At 45.7% G+C, this 23,347-nt stretch overlaps 1 protein-coding gene and 1 pseudogene across 3 annotated transcripts in view; one reads left to right on the forward strand and one right to left on the reverse strand.

Annotated features, from left to right (window-relative positions):
* Positions 1 to 561: 561 nt before the first annotated feature.
* LOC132363562 (signal transducing adapter molecule 1-like) lies at positions 562 to 2,507 on the reverse strand (annotated as a pseudogene).
* Positions 2,508 to 13,792: 11,285 nt separating this feature from the next.
* RAI14 (retinoic acid induced 14) overlaps positions 13,793 to 23,347 on the forward strand; it is a 150,314-nt gene continuing 140,759 nt past the window's right edge. Inside the window, exons 1-2 of one of the 3 annotated variants that reach the window (XM_059916200.1) lie at positions 14,007 to 14,244; positions 15,073 to 15,144. The gene's annotated coding sequence lies outside the window, so the exon portion shown is untranslated. Of the gene's footprint in view, positions 13,981 to 14,006; positions 14,245 to 15,072; positions 15,145 to 23,347 lie in introns of those variants that run through there. The other 2 variants (XM_059916199.1, XM_059916201.1) reach the window with 2 other exon arrangements.

The raw sequence follows: 23,347 nt of genomic DNA on the forward strand, positions 1-23,347 counted from the left end.
ACTGAAACATGGACAACATAATGCCTTCATGTACATATGCTACAGCTTTGTTCTCTTGCAGTTTAAAAGGACAGTGTAATTATCTTAAATTTACATAAAACATTATGTAACATGGTAGTTGTTCATGATTAAAATAAAACAGCAATGTCAACTAAGTTAACAGTGTTAAATATATTCACATGATCACCACTGTGATTCAAAGTGGCCACGAATGAAGTTACACAGCGATCTATGCACACAACATCTGCCACAACGGTGCTCGCCAGTTTGACTGTTTTGCAGACCAGGTAATTTTACGAGACAAATAATCTTGCATTGATTCTTTCATATGACGAAAGGAATTAAATGTTGTAAGTAGTTTCATTCCTCTGGGGGAGGGGGAGGGGAGGACCTCTTAAAAAGTGCAAATTGAAGAGAGGTCTCCCTTCTTGAATACTGGAACTTGTTGACCAAGATACGATTCCTATAAGCTGAGGATAAACAAATCTTAAGATATCAAAGAATCTCATAACGTTGTCATCGGCATTTAGCAGATATTTACCACAAAGAGGAATCCCAGTCCTATAGCAGGGCCTTCTGAGAGTACGGCTGCTGGGGCAGAGGTGGCTGATAGCTGCCTCCGGGTTGGGGCAGCGCTGATGATAAAGTGTAGTTCGGCACCTGGGACAGGCTGGTCCCTGCGTTCTGGCATATCATGACGATGGGGGCGGCAGCGGCGGCAGGGGGAGGACAGTACACTGAAGCCTGGCAGCGGCTACGTGCTTCCTTGAACACAACTGCCCATTGTGTTGAGGTAGGAAGCCTGAGCCTGCTGACTAGGAAGGGCTGGGCTCGCCGGCAGTGACACTGTTGCTTGGCTGAGAGAAGACAGCTGCTCCGGGGGAAGGCTGTAGCTCTGGATGTGGCTCAACTGTGCGTTCCCTGCGACCGGGTGAGCACCACGCTGAGGAAGGCCTGGGTACACCTGAGAACCAGAAACACCAGATGACTGAATATAATCCTGCTGATTCTGTAATTTTGCACACATGGAATACATTGGATCTTCATTCATTAACCTGGCATACAAGGACAGGGCCTCCATCACTTAACATCGAGTTCTGAATGTTCTCTATCAATATCTTCCAGCTTCTCATCAATGAGAGGTCCCATCTAGTGACACACGGCTTCAAGATGAAGTAACTCTGGAAGATCTGGTTGATCATCACTGGGATCCGTACTTTGCAACATCTGTAGCAACTGGTCCATTTTATCTTCATCCATGTAGGCTTGTTCCGGCTCTGGTTCTATCGTGTCTACCTGAATATCATCACTAAATTGTACCATCTTCTTCTCCGTTTTAATCATTTCTGGTTCAGCAGTGAGATCTGCAGTCACAAAATTAGAGGGGAATAACCCCAGGCCTTGATGGGTTTCACCTTTCCACCAGTTGGGGTCACTGCTATCAAGAACTGTAATAATTTCTCCCACTTTAAAAGTAAGTTCATTATCTTCAGCAGCTGCCAAGTCGTATACAGCACGAACTTTTTGGCCTTCGTGTTGGTGGTTAGTTAAGAGATTAGATGTGTTTGGATACAAACTGAAAAGGGTGGTTGACCGCTGCCTTTGTTCCTTCAGTGACAACTCAATGGCTTTCGCTAAATCTTCTTCTTCTTTTTTGTTAGCCACAGTACCAGGATCTTTGCCTACCAGAACTGGGCTTGCTTTTGCTTGTTCTGCAGCCTCAATATAAAACAGAAGGCAGGATCGTGTAGTGGAAGGAACACTGGACTGAGAGTCAGGAGGCCTGTGTCCTAGTTCCAGCTCTGTCAACTACTAGCTGTGGCCCTGGGCAAGTCACTTAACCATTCTGGGTCTCAGTATCCTCATCTGAGATCCAATAGCTGGAAACGTAACACCTTGTTCCTTAAGGTTCTTAACCACTGCTGATATTAGACTAAGCTATGGATGATTCTTAAATTCATCCGTCCATTCAACCATAAGAGCCTTTAGTTTTTCACACACTTTAGGATGACCTTGCTTAATACGTTGCTTACTTCACTAGCAAAATCTCTTGAACATACTTCTAAGTGAAAATTTTTGCCACCATTTGATACACATGCTCCTAGAAAAGTCAGAGCCTGCATAGCAACATGAGGACCTTTATGGTTCACCCTCCTCATAATAGACCGAAGACAATCTTTAGGTCTGCATGGTGTCCACTGAGGTCTGCTGCCCACAAGGCTGGACAAAAAGTGACTGAGAGCTCTACATTGAAGGGTTCCCAAAGCTCACACAGCTGTCAGAGCTCATACCAAAGTGGACAGTCCTTGCAGCAGAGCGTTTAGGCCTTGGTGATGGGGCTACACCATCCCAAAAGATTATTCTAAATCCATCCAATAACCACCGGTGCGAGACTGACCGGCTTTATCACGGCTATCCAAAATGAGGCCCCAGTCCTCAGCAGTACTCATCTCACTGGTTGCTTTCTCGACATCCTGATCGAAGGGATTGGTGGCAAAGAGAGGCATCTCCACTGCGTGTTGAGGTGTCCGCAGGGACTCCCCGTCGACACCAAGGGAGTCAGGGTGCGACCGAGGAAGGAAGGGTCCTCAGGCAAAAACAGCGACCGAGACGGACTCTCCGGGCTCCGCGACTCCTCTCCCCAACCCCCAGCTACCGCGGCAGCGGCGGCAAGAGCGGAGGAGCCGGGGCTCTAGCTTTGAGTCTGCTCCTTAGACAAATCCCTAAAACTCTGTGTACCTTAGGTTTTTTTTTACTGCACAATAGGACAGTAATTATTGCCTTACTTAGTTTTTATAATGGGGGGGGTAAAAAATGTGACAGGTGTAAAAATCCTTTGTTAATGATGCCAGCCACTGTGTAGCTAAGGTATATAGTATCGGGCTCCGCTTTGCAAAGAGAATGCACTTTGCTCTATACGCATCCCGGGTCGGGGCGGCGGGGGGATCTGCCTGAGGAAGGTATCCAGATTCATTTGCAAGGATTAAACATGTACTTTTCTGGGGAACTAGCACATAGCGTATACTACCAGTATCTTCCTTCTGCGTATAAACAACATAAAACCACAGCAAAAAGCAAGGGTTGAAAAAAAAACCACACACACACACTCTTAAAATACAAATTGTGTATTTTTGCACCTTAGGAGATCAGCCTGTCTAAATATTTGTGTTCATTCAGTTCCATTGATTTTGCACCATCTGACTCTTCTGAGTTTCTTCAAGCTCTATAACGATGGTCTGAACTCCTCAGGCCAGATTCATCAGAAAAACACCTTCATCACTCTATCCTGTTGCACTTGCCCATCAGTCTCACCTTGACTGGGGAGCCTGCTCTGGATATCTCTAAGCTCCCTCTTTTGCTACTGCACCTGTGTCTTTTATCAGTGACCTGTCCCTTTGGAAAGGGCAGTGACCTTCTGTCTCTCCCACAGATGCGCCGAGGGTACCCCCGCCTCCACTTCCACTGTGTTTGTCTGCCTTCCTATGTTACAACCCAAAAGGGTTTGTTTTGGTTTTTTCCCTCCAAGGTTTTTAAAGTTTAGCTACAAGGTGTGGGGCTTGGTTCTTCAGACCAGCATCAGGGCCGGGAACTTGTTAAAAAGGCAGAATTTCAAGCCTTTCTTCAGACCTACTGAATCAGAACCTACTTTTTCAAGAGATCTCAGGGGATTCAGACGCACATTAAAGTTTGAAAACCAGGGCTTCCCTGGTGGCGCAGTAGTTAAGAATCCGCCTGCCAATGCAGGGGACACGGGTTTGAGCCCTGATCCGGGAAGATCTCACATGCTGCGGAGCAACCAAGCCCGCGAGCCACAACTACTGAGCCTATGTGCTGCAAGTACTGAAGCCCACGCACCTAGAGCCCGTGCTCCTCAACAAGAGAAGCCACCGCAATGAGAAGCCCATGCACCACAACAAAGAGTAGCCCCAGCTCACTGCAACTAGAGAAAGACCACATGCAGCAATGAAGACCCAAGGCAGCCAAAAAAATAAAATAAAAGAAAGAAAGAAAATAAAGAAAAAATTTTAAAACGTTTGAAAGCACTGTTTTAAAAATCATCATACTGAAAGAACATTTTTAAACCAATAATTTGCAAATGTATTGTGTATAAGAGTCCCTTGGGATGCTCCTTAAACATGCAGATTTTCTGATCCACCCAATGGAGAACCTGAGTCAGTATTTCTGTGGACAGACTAGTGCAGAGGCCACACTTGGAGAAACTCGCTTTCAAACAGAAAAAGTAGAGCATCTTCACTGTGCTTTTCATCAGTGGAAGGTGTTTCTAGCATGTTAGGGTGATTCGCTTCTGACACACTTGTCGAGGTATAAGGGCAGTAAATTTCGGGGGGTTTTCCCTTTCAGAAACCTCCTAGATTCCTTCATCAAGGCTCCTAGTTGTTCAGACTTCTTCCTCAAGTTTTCCCAGGGGCAACTGTAGCCATCCCAACTTTACCTGGCTCACGTGTGCTTTCACCTCTGCTTTCCGCAGTGTGTACTTGGGGAAGAGGGGCCCAGCGTGCATTAGACCACCTGCCCAGAAAGCAAGTGAGCATGTCCTCAGTACAGTCCTTCTGCCTTGACTCTGATGGGCAGGGATATGTCACTCTTCTCTCTGTACCTGCTACCGGAGAGGATGAAAGATAATGGTATTTAAACCATGGGGGAAATCTCTCTTAAATGGCTATTTTATTAGATCCCTGTCACTCGATTTCCTCCCATCTTCCTGCAGCCAGAATGTGCTCACAAACCCCTGTCCAAGCTGAATATTCAGACTGGGTTCAAATTCTAGCCCTGGTGTTTTCTTACTATGTGACCTGCAGCAACTTTCTTAAGCTTCCCCGATCTATTTCCTCATCTCTAAATGGAAATAATAAGAGCATATACCCCAGAAGGTTGTTGTGAGGATTTTCAGAGTTAATGCTTGCCAAGTATTGTTCTACGTTTGCTGCAAAATAAGCATTGATAAATTTTAACATATTATCAAAAAAGATGCTTTGGCAGAGATAGCTAGCTGCCTACCTATGGTGGACTGATACTTTGCTGGTCCCCTGTGAACCCTGCTTCCTGGATTTTATGCCTTTGTGTAATTGCTTCGCACTTTGAGCCACCAGTCCGTGAGGAAGCCCAAGACACCACGCGAAGGAGAACCAGTATCTCAGCCAACAATCCCTAGCTGACCTCCAGCCAGGGACCAACACTAACCACCGACTCTAGGAGTGAGACCATTTCAGGTTATTTGGCCATTCCAGAACCACCTGGTCAACCCACAGAATCATGAGAAATAATAGATAATATTGTTGTTGCTGTTTGAAGCCACTAAGTTTTGAGGTTGTTTGTTTCACAGCAACAGATAAACCCAATATCCATTCTCCCCATTTCCACATTAGCAGAACCCCAATTTTATTTCATGTACAATGTACCCAGCAAAAACGTCTGTATTTCCTTCCCTTCCTTTCAGAGGGGGCTGGCCATGTGATACAGTTTTGACCAATAAAATTAAGAAGTTGGGTGGGGCTTTCAGAATATCTCCCTAAGAGGGGCGGGCCACACTGGCTGTCCACTCTTCCCCTTCTGCCTGCCTGGAACACAGAATGGATACTGTAGGCAGGTAAGCTGTCTTCTGACAATGAGGGGAACAATCTAGAGAATCACAGAGACCTCAGACCTGACAACCTTGAGCCACTGATCTAAATAAAGCAACTTTTCAGAATATGAGAAAAACAAGCCCCTATTTTGTTAAAGCCACTGTTACCTCATAACAGGCACCATTATCACTGTAACAGGCAGCTGATTCCAATGCTCATGATGTTTCAGTCACATTATTTACTAGCATGGAAGCTGCGTAGTATAGTCATTTTCAATCCAGGCTGCACTCTAGAATTGGAATCTCTGTGGGTGGAGGTGGGTTTACTTATATTTTGGTTCTCATAGCACACTGCTTCATAATAGTTCAGCAGAATAGTACGCCTCACATTTTCAAGGGCACAGCTTGCCTGGCAACATGGCTTGGCAAAGCCACAGAATAGTGCTAAAGAGCTAGAAAGCAACATGAAGGCATTTGCTGTTTTCTTTTGATGACTCTTTGTCCATGTATGCCTAAGGTCATCTCTCCAAATAGGCTGGAGGTCAAGGACATCTCATATTTCTTTTTACTATGTGTGTTCAATGCTGTACCTTACATATTAGCCAATAATTTTCCATAAAGATTTAGCAAATTGTGCCCTAGAAGTGTTTAAACTATATCCTATGACCTTTTTTAGGTTAATTATTTATATTATCTATTTAGCTCTTACTCTGTGCCAGGGAACTATTGTACAAGCTTCATATGTATTAATTATTTAATTTCCAAAATATCTCAAAAGGCAGGCACTAATATTATCCCCATTTTGCAGATGAGGAAACTGAGGCCAAGAGACATTAAGTGATCTGCCCCAAATTGCACTAGTAAATGGAGAAGCCAGGGCTCAACACACAACCTGACAGTATTTCTTCTTTTTTGTTATTTAAAAAAAAACTCTCTCATTTCTCATCTTTACTCCATGTTTGAAAACGAAGAGAAAAGAAGAGGTCAGTCATGATTGCTGCCCAGTAGCTGACAAATGCTTTGGGCTGAGAAGCCCACTCTCCAGGCCACGCGGGGAGGGCTCCTGCCCAGATACAGCTTCTCTGTTCTCACTGGTCTTCTGCAGGTCTGGCCTCACACACAATATTCTAAAATTTCCCCAAGATGCCTCTCCAACCTCGAATTGCTTTCCATCCCTCTGAACCGAACATGCAAATAAGAATGCGCAGACTTGAAACAGAAGACAGTGTGGTCAGGGAGGTGAACTGGGATGAGAGGGAACACACTGAACGTTCTCATGATTTACGTTTCTTAATATGAGCGTGTTACGTTGGATGTGAATGGAGAGTCCTCTTATGGCACACAGTTTAAATGCAATGTTTTAAAATACTTGCTGGAAGCCCACAAAGCAAATATGAGACCCACTCAGACCTCCACCTCTTTGTCTCAGAGACTTGGGTGTTTTGGTGGCAAATTTCCCAGACTAACTCTATGCTGACCTGGTTTTCCCAAAGGGCCTCCAAAACTCCCTTCCCTGTTACATAATTCAAAAGGACAACCTCCCCTCTACCTGGCCAGTGGTGACCTCGATATCCTTAACACCAGAACCCGGCCCTCCTCCCTTTTATTGGTCTATTATTGTGAAGTCAGTTTGTCATCTTGGCATTTGTGTCCTGAGGGTTGTGGGAACCCACGGCGGGCAGTCACCATGGCCTCTTTCCCTGCTTCTGCTGGCTTCTGTGCCCCTTCCCCATCCCACATCAGCTCTGGGGAAGGACTCTTCACAGCCATCTTTCTGGCTCCGCTCTGGTTGTGCCTCTCTCTTCTGGCATGACATAGGATAGTCAGGAACATTTTCATGGCCTTAATCTTCCTGTTCTGAAACTCAAACAGGAAATCTAGAACAAAAAGTTACAGGACTCTCCTTGAAGAAGGTGAAAGAAGAATGATAACTTGACCTTAGAAGAACCTCCACCTTGAATGTGAGAAACCTGCTTACGGCACATATTTAGATCACTGAGGAATTTGTATTAAGGCAAAGCAAACAAGGGGTTTGTGGAATTTTGTTATATTATCTTCACTGTAGTGTAGTTGTATATCTTAAGCACGAACAGTCTGCCGTGGAAAGTGTCTCTTAAAAATGTGTTCTCTCGTGAAGTCAAAAGACAAATTTTGAAAACAAGAAGCAAACTACTTCACGTCATCTTCTAAGGATTTTAAAGAAAGCAATAAAAATGGAAACATGAAAATGAATAACAGAAGCCAAATGGCTACCAAGCCTTTGAAAAACATAAACAAGAAGCCGTAACAGATGCGAAATAACTCATCAGCCAAAGTAGGACATAGATGTATTATGGGTGCACTATTTGGATAAGAAAGAAACACGAATTAAAATACCTCATAAGCAGAAGTTCATCTCAACAAAGAGGACAAAAATCTGGAGCTCAGGTTTAATGCCATGACAGAAAACAAGTGGACCAGGCCAATAAAAACAGTGGCTTGTTTTAGAATCACTATCAGGAGATCATTCTGGAGCATCAACTTTTGTAAGGTCCGTTGCAAGAACTGCCCTACCTTCTTCACCTAATCTCACTTTGCTTGCGATGCTAAATCAAGATCCAGATGCTGCAGGCACGGCTGGGACACCCAAGACAGCCAAGGTCCCACTTTTTGATAATCTAAGGAGAGAGTATAAAATACCAGTGCCTGGGCCCCATACCAGACCACTTTAACCAGTATTCTAAGGCATGAGGCCAAGGCGGTTGGTGATTTTTAATGGCAGATGATCCTAAGGGGCTGCTAAGATTGTGACCCATGGCAGAGGAAGCCAGAAAAGCTGCTACTGGCACATTTGTGGAAGGACATGCCATGTTATTGCTTCTGACTGTTGAGCTTTGTGAAAGCCCCTGCTCTTAGCCTTTTTTTTTTTTAATTTAATTAATTAATTTATTTATCTATGGCTGTGTTGGGTCTTCGTTTCTGTGCGAGGGCTTTCTCTAGTTGCGGCAAGCGGGGGCCACTCTTCATCGCAGTGCGCGGGCCTCTCACAATCGCGGCCTCTCTCGGTGCGGAGCACAGGCTCCAGACGCGCAGGCTCAGTAATTTGTGGTTCACGGGCCCAGTTGCTCCGCGGCATGCGGGATGCGGGATCTTCCCAGACCAGGGCTCGAACCCGTGTCCCCTGCATTAGCAGGCAGATTCTCAACCACTGCGCCACCAGGGAAGCCCTGCTCTTAACCTTTTGATAATCAACTGCCTCCTTGATGTTTGTGAGCTCCTCACAATGCCCTCCTCCACGGCCTCAATGGCAGATATTTTCTGGAATTTCTGACATGCACAGCAGAACAACCAATGTGGCACATGGATGGCTCTTTGGATTATCTTAAAATGCTCCTTCCAAGAAAGGAGAGGCCACGAAGATTGAGTTTTTGGTATTTGTTCCAAGGTGATGACACCTGGGTTCTCATCTTCTCTTATCCAGTCCTCCGCCAGAACGGGGAGAAGTAGTGAGATCAATATGAGAGTCGTTTATAAACAGACGTGGCCTGAAAGCAATACGACATGGCGGTTAAGACGCCCTCTCTGGAGTCGGGCATCCCAAACCTCGATTCTTGGCTCCATTCTTTCTGGTTCTAGGATTTGGACAAGTTGCTGGATCTATTTAAAGCTCAGTTTCTGCACTGTAAAAACAGGATAATACTCTGTCCAAGTTGCTGTGAGAATTAAGGAAAATGGCATCTACTAAATCCTCTATCCATATTTAGCTCTTGAGCAGACAGTGGTGCACAGCAGTTAAGAGTGAAGACTCGAGAGCTGGACTGACCTGGTTTGAACACTACTACCTCCCAGCTGTGTGACTCTGGGCAAGTTACTTAATCTCTCTGTGCCCCAGTTCCCTCATGTGCCCAACGGGGATGATAATGGTACTTATAGGTTTGATGTAAGGATTAATTTGACCTAACATTAGGTGGGCCTGACATCTCAGTTTGCTCAGGACAGTTCCAGTTTATGCCTTTTGTCCGGTATCCTGGCTGGTTTAGCATTTGCCTGCCCTACTTCACTCTCAGAAGTGTCACAGATTGTATAATTAAGTATATGACCACCATAGTTAATGTATATATCACTTAGAAGAGTGCCTGGTACACAGTAGATGCTAAATGTGTGTTAGCTGCTAATATTAGCCCCCATAGCAGTGCTATCCAATAGAAATACAATGTAAGCCAGATAGCAATTTTTAAATTTTCTACTTAGCTACATTTTAAAAAGCAAAAAGAAATAACTGAAATTAGTGTCTATAATATATTTAACCTAATATATCCAAAACATCAGCATTTCAATGTGTAATCAATATAAAAATTATTTGTGAGATATTTTTCTTTTTTAGTCTTTGAAATTTGGTGTGTATTTTGCATTTACTGCACAACTCAATTTGGACTAGTGACATTTCACATGCTCAGTAGCCTAGTAGAGTAGTGACATTTCAGGTGTTCACACGTGGCTAGTGGCTGCCGTACTGGACAGAACAGTTCTGCAGACTTTCCATTCCTCATTGGAGATGATGGGCCAGACAGTCTTAAGACCGTCTCAGGTCTGTAGTGTCAAGGTTCAGATGCTTAGCTTCTCTGCCATACTCCTGCAATTGGGGCTCTGATGCAGGGCTGCGTAATGTATTTTTACCAAACATCTTAGCCTCCCCTCCCCATCAGGTGCCCAAGGTCACTGAGAAGGAAAGGGTAGTAACCTACCCTTGGAGAAATTTCTGCTGGCTTCCTGGCAAGTGGAGAAACCATGGGCTAATCAGTGTTTGCATGCTACTTTATTACTATGGTCTTACTAAATTATGAAAAGCAATGCCACACGTATTAATTTCTCCCATGTCACAGTTTCCTCCTATTTGGAAACATCGTCAAGAAAACACAAAAGGTGGTTTTGCTATGAATATTTGGCCTTTTCCCCGTAGATGATCTCTCTCCAACCTTCTGATTGTGTTTTTGTTCCATTCTCTGGACTGGGTCCAATATCACCACATTCCTCTAAATTATGCTGCCTCTAACTAGACCCAGAAATGCAGTCAGATCCTGACCAAACACCAAAGAGTGGAGGGGTACTTTTTGACTCTGGTACTTTTCGGCTATCTCTATCTCCTCCTTCAGGGACAGTTTCTTTTTATCCCAACAAGTCTTAGCTTTGGTTTCTCAAACTTAAGAAGTTTTTAATCTGGGGAGAACTGATATGGGTGAGAGATGGAGCAAGAAAGAAGAAATGTAATATTATTTAATTTCAAAAATGAAAATTGAGCCCTACCAATTGATGAATTTCATTTATGGATCCTGCTAAGTACTGGATAGCAACACTATTAGGACCTGCTAGAACAGACCCTTTGCCATAACATGTGGGGACAACGTTGCTTGTGAAGGCTCTTCAAACTAAGAGAATGGTCTTAGGATGTTAGAGGCCACGTAATTCAACGTTCTCTTTTACTGATTGGGAAAGTGGGCCAGGCGAGATTCAAACACGTGGTGCAGTTCAAATGGCAAGTTAGTCAAACACAGGGGTCAGGAAACCTGGTCCCCTGGCTCTTATTACTCCTAGTATTGCACATCACACCACAGTTGCTTTGATCTGAGGGTACTTCTCCTACTGAAACTCAACATGCTGTTCATCCCCAAAAGGTTCTACCAACTTTATGCAGTTTATGTGGTCATTTTATCCTTGCTTCCATCTCTCAAACCCTTTCACGTGGGTCAGCTCTCCATCCAAGGGTGGTGTTCAATGTATCCTGAACCCAATTAGCACTTTCTAAAAGGCCTGGGCAATAAAACCACTTGGTGGTCAAGTATGGGTGTTCAACCCCGTACTTGACCACCAATCTCCCTGCAGGTGGCAGAATGTCAGCTGTGGTCTGAAGCAGGTGGTTTGAGTTTCAGCGGAGGGTGGGAGCTGGTAAAGGGTCTTGGCATATGGATTAACTATGAGTCCTTCCGTCCACAATAATCTCTCACCCAGACTAATGTAGATGGTGGGATTATAAATTAAGGAGAATAGTGGCGGGGTGGTGGTGGTGGTGTGATGAATTGGGAGATTGGGATTGACATATATACACTAATATGTATAAAATGGATAACTAATAAGAACCTGCTGTATAAAAAAATAAATAAAATTCTAAAATTTTAAATAAATAAATAAATAAATAAATTAAGGAGAATAAGTACACAAGCCACCTATGGGAGCCACAGGGCTGACAGGGGCCTACCGGCCCCCAAGCAGGTAGCTGGGACAGGGCCTGGCCATGTAGAAGAGAAAAAAAAAAAAAGAAGAGGGACAGGGCCCCTATGAATAAAAGGCTGATGACCCTGCTTTACACAGTTTTGTTTGATATTTTAACTCCTTCAGCTACAGAATACACACATGTTAACTTTCCAAAGCAGCACAGTACACCCTGTACCCCGTTCCAATGCCCACCTTGCCGGCTGCCACCACTTGAATGAGACTGACCTGCTGAAAGGGGAACAGAAAACTCACACGTGGCAGTATTGTTCCCGATAAATACCCTACGCTACACCATTCATATGAACTGCAATGAAAAACTGTATTGTGGAAATTGCCAGCACTAAACCAAAAAGAAGTTTACCAGTTCACGTGTCTTTTAGAGGGTGATTTGAGAGGGATAAAAGACAGGGAGAGGAGTGTACCTCTTGCTTTAAACGTGCTCTTCATCACTTCTCTAAGGAATCTCTGACCTATGATTTAGGAAGGGAAGACCATGCAACTAGTTACACAGCTTTTGCTCTCTGTTTGATAAGTCACCTGTTAAAGCTAAGACAGGCTGTTCCCTTGGCTTGGCCATGGGTGGGGGAGACATGGGTACAGACGAAGTCTGACCTGGGGTCGTGGAGATCTGACCAAGACATTATAAACTGAACTCAGGTTAATTTCAGTTTTGTTGGAATTAAAAAAAAATCAATTGATTGAGTCGATCTCACCAAAAAAAGGACTCATACCACTTATTTATTCTAGAAAACTTCCTGCCCTGTGCGAAGGATGTAGAGTTAACAGGGGGAACACAGGGGCTTTGGTGAATAAAGACTTGCTTTTTTAACATCTTTACTGGAGTATAATTGCTTTACAATGTTGTGTTAGTTTCTGCTGTATAACAACATGAATCAGCTGTATGTATACGTGTATCCCCATATCCCCTCCCTCTTTAGCCTCCCTCCCACCATCCCTATCCCACCCCTCTAGGTTGTCACAAAGCACCGAGCTGATCTCCCTGTGCTATGCGGCTGCTTCCCACTAGCTATCTATTTTACACTTGGGAGTGTATATATGTCCATGCCACTCTCTCACTTCGTCCCAGCTTACCCTTCCCCCTCCCCATGTCCTCAAGTCCATTCTCTACGTCTGTGTCTTTATTCCTGTCCTGCCCCTAGGTTCATCAGAAGACTTTTTAAGCCACAGCTGGTTAACATGATCAAAATGAGTGGCAAAGCCGTCCCAAATTTAATGGGAGGTGGAGAGCTTTGAAATCCTTGGAACTACAGGAGGAGCCCATCACGATTCAAACGCCGGGCTCAGCGGGCTGGGGAAGGGAGAGGGGCTGTCGGCGCCTCCTTTGCATCCCAGACCCTGCAGGGAGGGCGTTCCCCATGGTGCCTCTCAGTTCAGACAGTAGGTTTCTCCTTCCTAACTCTCCGAGCAATACTTAACGCTGGTAGTTTTCTCCTGCCACCTGATGAGCGTTACCGAACATATTCCAACCAACTGGTTCAGTCCAGAGACTACGAGCATGTTCTAGTTTACTTTCTGTTCAGTAATTTTGGAAAACATGACCGATTTGATTCTGGTTAGAAAGCGCTTGGATCAGCGACTTTAAAACACCCCACGACCGCAAACGACTTTGGACGTTAACCAGAAATGCATACTATTCAGGATCTCATCCGTCCTAAACCCTGGGGTCAGAGCACCGGTGGTTTCCATTAACTTCAGGTGATGATGATGAAAGATCCACGGGGGAGAATCCCACGATCCATGGAAAACTAAAAGCAAGCCGCGGACGCCCAGGGCGCGCGGGCCGGGAGTACCTCCCGCAGGTCCGGATCACCTGACTCGCGGAATTTGGGGCCGCGCGGGGTGGAAGGGGAGGGGAACGGTTAGCACCTCCCTTCCCGCTCCCGCGGGATCCGGGTCGGCGGGGGCCGGCGCCGGGCGGCCACGTGGTGGTGCTGCCCCCGCCCCGCCCCGCCGGCCCAGCCCGGGAGCCGCGGCGCCCACTGACCCCCGCAGCGGGGGAGGAGGAGGGACCGAGGCGCAGGAAGCGGAGCAGGAAGCGAGCCCGGCGGCCGCGTTTTCCTGGGGAAGCGGCGGGCGGGGTGGCGCAGCCAGCGGGGCCCGGGAGCCGCCGCCGCCGCCTAGATGGGGTGAGTGCGCGGCGCCCAGAGTCGGGAGGCTCCCCGGAGCGGGCTCCCGGCCTCCGGTCCCCGCCTTTGTGTCTGGGGTTCGGACGAGGGAGGCGGCAGGAGGCGCGGACGGCGTGCCGGCGGAGTGGCTTGGCGGGGTGGCAGCGAGGGTCCCGCCACCAGTCCCTTGTCCCCGCCGGCCGCCCACTGTCTGCAGAGGGCAGACTGAGAAACACAGGAAGAGGAGGATGGTGGGCGTCAGAGCAGAAAGGGAGGACGAGCCAAGTTAGGAGCGGGATTTTCTCCTCCCGGGCCCCGCGACTCGCAGGCCGGCTGGGGCAGGGGTGGGTGCGGCGGGAGCGCGGGTGGGAATGAATGACCAGTCCCCGGCGGGGCGTTCTGAGTGCCCCGCGTCGGCTCCCTGTCCCACCTGCCTGGCCCGCCTGCGTCTGGCTCCCCCCGATTCCCGCTTCAGGGCTCGACCCGCCTCCGCGCTGAACTTGGAGGAGCTGGGGAGGAAGGCGCGAGCGGGAGTCTCGGAGGGCTCGGCGACCGAGCGTCCGCTATTGTTCTTTTTCTGACTCCGGGAGCCCTCCGCTGGCCCAGGGGTGCTGGCGGGGCCACTCCGGGCCTGCGACTGACCCCGCTCCCCGTCCTGCCTTGTCCTTTTCCCCACCGCAGCTCCGAGGAGGGCCGGGAGAAGAGATGCTGGAGTTCGGGCAGCTGGGACTTTGGGGGGAGGGAGGATGTGGAGCCGCGCGCGAGAGGGGCGCCCGCCCGCCATCTACCCCAACCTCTGCCCAGGAGGGTGGGTACCCTCCCTAACCCACCCTCCCTTCGCTGCTGGCTCGGCAGGTTTTTGTGCCCGCGGTTTAGTTTCTGCAGTTTGCAGAGTACATCTGCTAACCCCGGGCTCACGCTCTCCCTTGCGTTTGGACCTCGTCCCCCGCTTTTGTGGAGGGGGGTGGGCCTCAGAGCCGGGAGAGACAGCAGACGCGGCAGACGCAGCCCAGGGGAAAGTAGAGGCGCTGCAAGTGATCTCCCAGCGCCTGGGCTCTATAGCCAGGCTTGGGCTTCTCCAAGGATCCCAGCTCAGCGCAACTTTGTTTCCAGTGATTGGGGCACATCTGCGGGCTCAAGGCCGCTCACCTGAACCAGCGGCTTCCCTTGGCCACAGGCTCACAGGTGACTTAGATGGGTTTCTCTTTTCCTTCCGCGGGAGGAGACTACCGAGCGCCCTGCCAGTTCTCTGGAGAATGTCATCTCAAGACCGTCAGGGCCTGGCAGAGGGAGGAATTGGTTTTACTGATCAGTGAGACTTAAAAGAAGCTCATCTTAGCGAGGAGAGTCTCACCTCCTTGAGGTCTGAACAAAGTTGGAAAAGAGAGAGTGTATCACAAGGAGGCTGGATTTTGATTGCTCTGTCCCTAGCCTGCAGCGTCGTTGTTTACAGGTGTGGCTGGGAATTTTATTACTGATGGATGTAATCAGATCATCCTTTCTTAATGATGCTTACTTAACCAGTGTCATATTTTTTCCCTTCCGCTTGTAAGATAATAGATTTTATGTGAGGAAATTTATCCAGTTCTTGTAATTTTTAACCAGTGCTTGCAGAAATTGTATTGGGAGAGGTGCTCCCATTCTGGGCTGTCTCCATTCATTGAAATGCTTCAGTAATGAATGTATTGTATCATTTACACTCCTTAGATGTGTTTTTATGGCTTTTTGGGGGGAGGGAGGGAGGGTTATAACCCTGATGAAAAATCTTATTACTATTATCTGTGAAATTGAAATAACGTAATGGATGCTGGGCCCTGGAGATTCAATGGGGACGTGATGTAGTGCCCCTGCCTGCTAGTAGTGTATCTGACAACGAAGCTCTGTCTCCAGACTGCCACTTCCATAGCATCTTTGAGGCAGGCACACCTAGTATCACTCACCTTTTAAAGGTGAAGAACCTGAGCTTTGCAAGTTAGGGGAACTCGGCCTTGGAGTCACTGGAATGTGATGAAGGAGCTTTGTCTGTCTCTCTGTTCCTTCCTTTTTTTCCAAATAAAAGTAGGAAAAATTTCAAACATACCTAAAGGGAACATAACATAGTAAGGCTTCCATTTTTCCACTACTTATGTTTGAGTTCCTAATCTTTCCATACTTGCTTCATATCCCGCCCCCCCCCCCCGACCCGGCCCTTAAAAATAAACTGTAACTGAAATATTTTATCCATCCTTCCTCCTCTGCCTACATCCTCAGGTAACCACTAATGTGAAGTCAGTCTACAGAGTGCCCAAAGGTGTTTGGTACTTCGGTATTACATATCCGCAAACTGTATCCGAGAGCTTGTGTGTTTAACATTTTACTTAAATGGCATGATTCTATATACACACGCCTTGCATTTTTAAATTTGTCATTATGTGTTTGAGGTACATGTAGATCTTATTTACTTTAGCTGCTACAGAGAATTCTAGTGTATGAATAAATTATAGCATACTCTTTTCCTCACCAAGAGAAAATTTGAGTTTCCAGTTTTTCACTGTTACACTTTTTCTGCAGAGGACAGTTGATCTTTCCCACTTTTTTACTGTAACAGTGCTGCAGTCAACATCTGAGACATGTTTCCTTGAGTAGTTTCTTTGTTACACACCTATACATTTGATTGCTGGGTAGTGAGATCTAGGTAATGATGCATTTATTATTTCTTCCTCAGCAATATGTAGGGTGTATGTAGGGTCTCTCTTGGTTATTTGCTGAATGAAAAGTGAAATTGATTAATTTTTAGCTCTAAGAGTGTTAGTTGGCTGGATTCTTTAGTTTTTTCAATTAAAAAAAAATAAGAGTGCCTGTTAATTATAAAGTTGGAGCATGAGACAGAAGTGTGGTGCTGAGTTTGGGATACTTGTGCTGAAGCCTTTTCTTGGCCAGTCACTGGTGGTGTAACCCTGGATTACTCACTCTACCTTCTCTTCCTCGTTTCTTCAGACTTGGAAAGATTAAGGGGCTTGAGTAGGCATTTACAAAGGCACATTCCTGCTCTAAGTGTGTATGAAAATATGGCTGTGTTCATGACATTTTGCCCTGAATTATAACCTCATAATCTGGAAGCAGTTCAAGGCATTTAAACCCATTGGTTTCCTCATTATTCCTTCAAATTGCCAGGCACACTCCTGTCTCAGAGCCATTGCATTTACTGTTCCCACTCTCTGGACTGTTCTTCCCCTAGATGTCTCCAGGGCTGTGCCCCTCAACCCTAAGGCTGGGTCATGAATTCCTCACCCCAGGGACAACATTTCAGCTCTTCACTTAGACATCACCTTCTCAGCCCATCTTCCCTGGCCGCCCCCTTCCAGCATGTCCTGCTGCTCTTTTCTCCTTTATTTATTTATTCAGCCATTTATTTATTTATTTATTTATTTATTTGACCAGGGGTCGAACCCGGGCCCCCAACAGTGAAAGCACCAGTTCCTAACCACTGGACACAGAGAATTCCCTTTTCTCCTTTATTTTCTTCCATGGCACTTAATTGCCTTCAAACTTGCCAGAAGTTTGTATTAGTTTGGTTCATATTAGTAGTATGTCTGTCCTTACTAGAATATGTGCTCCAGGAAGACAGGGGTTTTGTCTCTTTTTGTTTACTGTTGAATCCCTAGCGTCTAGAACATTGTTGACGTACTGTAAGTACTCACATGTTTGTTGAATGAAAGAATTTCATGCTTTTTTGTTGTGATTTTTCTACTTAGAATTTCTCCTAGCACATATTGGATATCCTAAATGGTGCTGGCTCTTCTCCCAGCTGTAATTGAGTGCCCCAGATGTCATACTTACAGGTTCCATCAGGATAAAAACACAGGTTCTTATACACAAAGCACTTTATTTAAATCTGTGTGATCTATCCCACACAGCACTTGTGTCTTCATATTTTTCTGCAGCATTTACCTAAACCTGAATTCAGAAGAAAACATAAGTTACACGGTGCTCAGAAGCACACCCATCTTTCCGTTTCTTGGTACCTTAGCTTTCCCACATTTTAAATGTGGAAGATGTATAACCAAGTGATGTTCATTCTCCATTCCATACAGGATCCAAACAGACTAGAAATGGTCTCGAGTAACACCCACCACACTGAATTTCTAAGAATAGAAAGTGCATTTCTCAGAATTGTTGCAGAGGGTTTACTCATCATTGCTCTGATTTTGTGCATTCATCCTGAGGTGTTGTTTTCTTTTTTCTGTGGTTGGGGGGAATGGTGACCTTAATCTGAAGATCCAGGAGAAACCAGTCTATATAGTAGTGTACCCAGAAATACTTAAAAAACTGTCACATCATAAAATCCTTAACTCATGGTACTGAAAACATTCACTGTTAGTGCCGTGCATTATTTTGCTAAAAGCCAACTGGATTTCCTCTATGTAGGAGAAATGATGAATATAGGAGTTGACAAAACAAAGCTGAATATATCAAAGGCCTCTTGGGTATGTTTTTGTTTTTTTTTTTAAAGATTTTTTTTTTTATTAATTAATTAATTTATTTGTTTTTGGCTGTGTTGAGTCTTCGTTTCTGTGTGAGGGCTTTCTCTAGTTGCGGCGAGCGGGGGCCACTCTTCATCGCGGTGCGCGGGCCTCTCACTGTCACGGCCTCTCTTGTTGCGGAGCACAGGCTCCAGACGTGCAGGCTCAGTAGTTGTGGCTCACGGGCCCAGTTGCTCCGCGGCATGTGGGATCCTTCCAGACCAGGGCTCGAACCCGTGTCCCCTGCACCGGCAGGCAGACTCTCAACCACTGCGCCACCAGGGAAGCGGGAAGCCCCTTGGGTATGTTTTAAATAGGTGATAGGGAAAAGGATTCTAGATTTTTTTTCCCCATTATTTATTTATGTAGGTATATGATATAGATGGTATCCTTTTAAAAAAATCATTAAGATGCTGCATGATTTAGAGATTATTTCTTTTTGTTTTAGTGCTACCCACGAGCTGAAAAGTGTTGGTTTAATGAAAGAGAAATGTTGTTAATCAAACCTCAGTTTCCCAACTCTAGCCATCTACAATGAACAGACTGCTTTAGCCTTTGATATCAGACTCACTGGTTATTAGTCAATTTAGTCAATATTTTAATAAGTAACTGTAACTGTACAGACTTAGCCATTTGTTTTAAAACAAAACATTTTTCTCTTTGAAGTGTGCCTCATTCTTCAATCTTATATTGTGTCCAATAGAGTATCTGTCACATAGCAGATGGTTAACATTGAACTACACCACACACACACACACACACACACACACACACACACACACACACACACACACACACACACACACACACACCCAGGGCCATAAAGTCCTTAAGGGTGGTCATCAGATACTGAGCTTTCAGAGTCTAGAAGAGAATTTAAACAGTAATCAAAAGGCCGAGGAGTAGAGGTAGTTAGCAAAATGCTAAGGTTGAAGTTCAGAAGATGTAGTTCTCCTTTCTCGGGCAAGTCACATCACCTCTCTAAGCCTTGGTTCTCTTACGTATAGTTAAGAAACCCCTTTCTGCCCTATCCACCCTTTGGAGCAGATACTGTGTCTTAACTGCTTCACCAGCTGGTTTTGTGTGATGGGTCTCACCTCATTTAACCTTACCTGGGACCTAGTCCAGTTCTTTCTGTAGTAAATAGCATTCACTGGAAATAGTGTCTTGCCTTATAAATTCCACAACCATTGGTCACCCCTGGGTGAGGGGCAACCTTTGGGAGTTCATGGCTTATCCATCCCTGCTTCTAAATGAACGGAATCCAGTTGTGAGAAAAGTTGATTGCAGTCCAAGAAGTGTATTCTACAGTGGAAGAAAATATATACTTTTTTCCTTTATTTTTTTCTTAAATTGACATTTAGTGAACACCAAAGTTTATCATCAAGTAACCAAACATAAGCAATTCATCCTCTACTATATCAATTTCCCTCAAAATCAATTACTACTTTTAATCCTCAATTCAACTTTTCTTATCCTTGTTAAGTATTGCAGTTGGTAAGAGCAGTATCAGTCTTTTGTTTTTTTTTTCTTTGCTTACTAGATGAATTCAGTTTGCTAAATCCAGAATGTTTTCTTTTTAAAGAGCTACATGACTCTAGAATTAACAGCCCAGCAGCATCTCTCTCTTTTCACTTTCACTACGTCTGTCCAGTTCCCTTTGCTGGCTGAAGTGACAGAAACCCAGCCAGGAAAAAAAAAAGCTCTGGCAGAGCTCACTGGTGGGGAGTAAAAGGCTGAGCAGCTTCCTTTGCTCCAGGGCAGCACAGAGTCAAGTGTTTTCCTCCAAGAGGAGTTCATTTTGCAAACCGAGGCAGGCCATCTAGCAGTGATTCTTAAATGTTTTTGAGTCAAAGATGGACACTTTTGCAAATTGGATGCAGGTGTTGGACCACTTTTCCTAGGGGGAAATTCACTTACATGAAATGATGCCGTACATTTGTAATCTTTGTCAGTTTCAAGAGGTTCATGGAAGTCCCTGTGTGAAGCCCAATTATGAACCTCTTTGGAATCCCCGGGTTAACCCAAGATCTATTGAATGTACCTAGAAAATCTTGTTGCCTTTGTCCTGTTTACCTTTAACAGCCACCTTATAAGGATCAGGAGTACAATGACAGGGGGTCTGTTTTCTATCATGTGCCACTGTTCCCCAGACCTGATAACCTATCATACACTAGTGAAAAGTAATAATTGTGGGTTTTATACCCTCAGTAGGAAAACCAGTCTCTAGTTGCTCTACTAACCAGTCTACATACCACTGACCATTTTTAGGAACTATTTCTATTGGATGCAGTAAGATGCCATTTAGAAGTAATAAAAAGCAAACCTGTCGTATGACTATTTCGCAGAGATGTGATGGATTCTAAGGCTGGGTCATGAGTTCCTCACCCCAGGGACAACATTTCTTGGTCTAGCATTGGACCTGTACCGTTTTCTGCTTTCCAGGTGGCAGCAGTTTCCTCCCTTTGCTGTTGCAGGAGGGAACTGAGATGTCCCTGGGTCCATTCCACGACACTTCTAAGCTCCCGGGGGTCGATCTCTGACTGCTCAGCCAGGTGGGGGGAATATCCTGATTGGCTCTCTGTTCTGTGCTTCTCATCTTGGCCTTCTAGCCTATGGGGCTGCCTCCAAAGGGACTCGAGGAAGACAGGGCCACGTTTCCTAGTTGGGGAGCTGGCACTCAGCTGGAAGCCTGCTCTTCCAGAGGAACTCGCCCTTCTGTGGGAGGTAGCAGATGCTGGGAGAAGGTACTGCCATCGTCGACCACGCTCAGGAGCTTGTTCTGTCCCTCCATCTTAGGCGACATTCTCCATCTCTTCAGCCAATAATCGGGCCAAGAGGGATGTGGGCCTACCTGTTACAGGGTGAATGATGCAAGTTCTTTCAACGAGTTGGTTTAATTGAACTGAGCGCCGTCTTGGCTCCGGTCACTTTGCTCCTAGGCTGGCAGCTTCCGGAGGTGCGGGCCGTCTCACGCGGTGTCCGATCCCCCTTGAGCGGCACGTGTTGGTGGAGTCATTGGGCAGTAGACAGAAGGTCCAGGGATGAGCAGCCTGCCTGCCTTCATGGAGCTTCGAGTTTTAGAGGTTAACACATTCTCACTCCACTGGGGCACAAGGCTCCAGTGGTTGGAATGGGATGGTGGTGAGAACTCATTTTACAGCGGAGACTGTGGTCTAGGGAAGAGAAATGACCCCTTGGAAAGTGGCACAGTCAGTAAGAGGCAAAGCTAGATGTGAACCTTAGTTCTGGCTGCTCTTGGCACAGGGCTTCTAGATGCTGTCCATTTCTGTTTCTCTCAGATGTAGACAGTGACCTTGGAAGCCCCACATGGAGCTAATGATAATTGTTGTCAGTGAAGAAGACTGGTATAGACTTGGACAAGCTGTGTTGGAGACTAGTGGGGAGTCCTGGGTGGGGCAGATGGCATTGAAAATGCCATCTGATGGTTGGAAAAGGAACTGGAACCCAGTCCCCTAGCATCCTGCTGGGCGAGACCCACATAAACAAATCTATTTGTCAAGCTTTGTCAGTGAGTTAACAAGTTCTGTGCTGAGCCTCCGAGTTTGATGAGAATGCTCACATAACTTGACCATAGCCTCCTATGAGAGTTGACCTGCTGGTGACTGATCGCTTTTCAAAAGTGAACGGGAGTGCTAACTTTTTGGTGCATTTTTTAAAAAAATTTAATTAATTAATTAATATTTGGCTGTGTTGGGTCTTCGCTGCTGCGCGCTGGCTTTCTCTAGTTGCGGCGAGCAGGGGCTACTCTTCGTTGTGGTGCACGGGCTTCTCATTGTCGTGGCTTCTCGTCGCAGAGCACGGGCTCTAGGCGTGCAGGCTTCAGTAGTTGTGGCACGTGGGCTCAGTAGTTGTGGCTTGCAGGCTCAGTAGTTGTGGCACACGGGCTTAGTTGCTCCGCGGCATGTGGGATCTTCCCGGGCCAGGGCTTGAACCTGTGTCCCTTACATTGGCAGGCAGATTCTTAACCACTGCGCCACCAGGGAGGCCCCCTCGGTGCATGTTTTGACCCACAGTCATTTCACTGGTGGGAGAAGCAGCCTGTTCTCAGTAGCCCCCTCCCAGCTACCCCAGAGGACGTGGGAACTGGTGAGCCACAAGGCTTATGGACTGATGGGTTGCTTTTTCTTTCTTCCTTGCCAAAGGCAGCCAGAAGAAAAACACAGTTGACCCCTGAACGGTGAGGGGGTGGTTAGGGGGATTCCCCTTCCCACCAAGTTGAAAATCCATGTATCACTTCTGACTCCCCCAGAACTTAACTTCTAATAGCCTACTGTTGACCAGAAGCCTTACTGATAAGATAAACAGTCGATTAGCACATATTTTGTATGTTATGTATATTACGTATTGTAGTCTTACAATAAAGTTAGCTAGAAAAAAGAAATGTTAAGGAAATAGTGTAAGGAAAATACACTTACAATACTGTACTGTATGTACTGATACTGTAAGTTTACGTTGTCTGTTTATATGATGAATTGTCTGTCAGTATCTACATCGGGATTGTCTTATGATACAAAACGCTGTAGATGTTATGCGTACTACTAACACTAGACATCAAAAATGAAAAGATGTGAAAAAATTCATATTTATAGGAAGAAGCGGCCATGTGATTGCTTTATGGTAGCCTAGTGTCGTCGATACAATTGCTTCATGGTAGTGTAGCCTATACACTAATGAATGAATCTTGATAAAATTTTATGATATATGGTATTACAGTCACATTAATAATACAGTATTGGAAACATCTTTCCATTTTTTAAAAAACCACTTACCTGTGATGATAGGCTGATATGCAGATTCTCCAGTTATGAGAGACAGAGGCATACTCTACAGTAATATAATTCTTTGACAGCAAAGTTACAAAA

The sequence above is a fragment of the Balaenoptera ricei genome, chromosome 3 (genome assembly GCF_028023285.1).
Source record: "Balaenoptera ricei isolate mBalRic1 chromosome 3, mBalRic1.hap2, whole genome shotgun sequence".
Classification (NCBI taxonomy): Eukaryota; Metazoa; Chordata; class Mammalia; order Artiodactyla; family Balaenopteridae; genus Balaenoptera; species Balaenoptera ricei.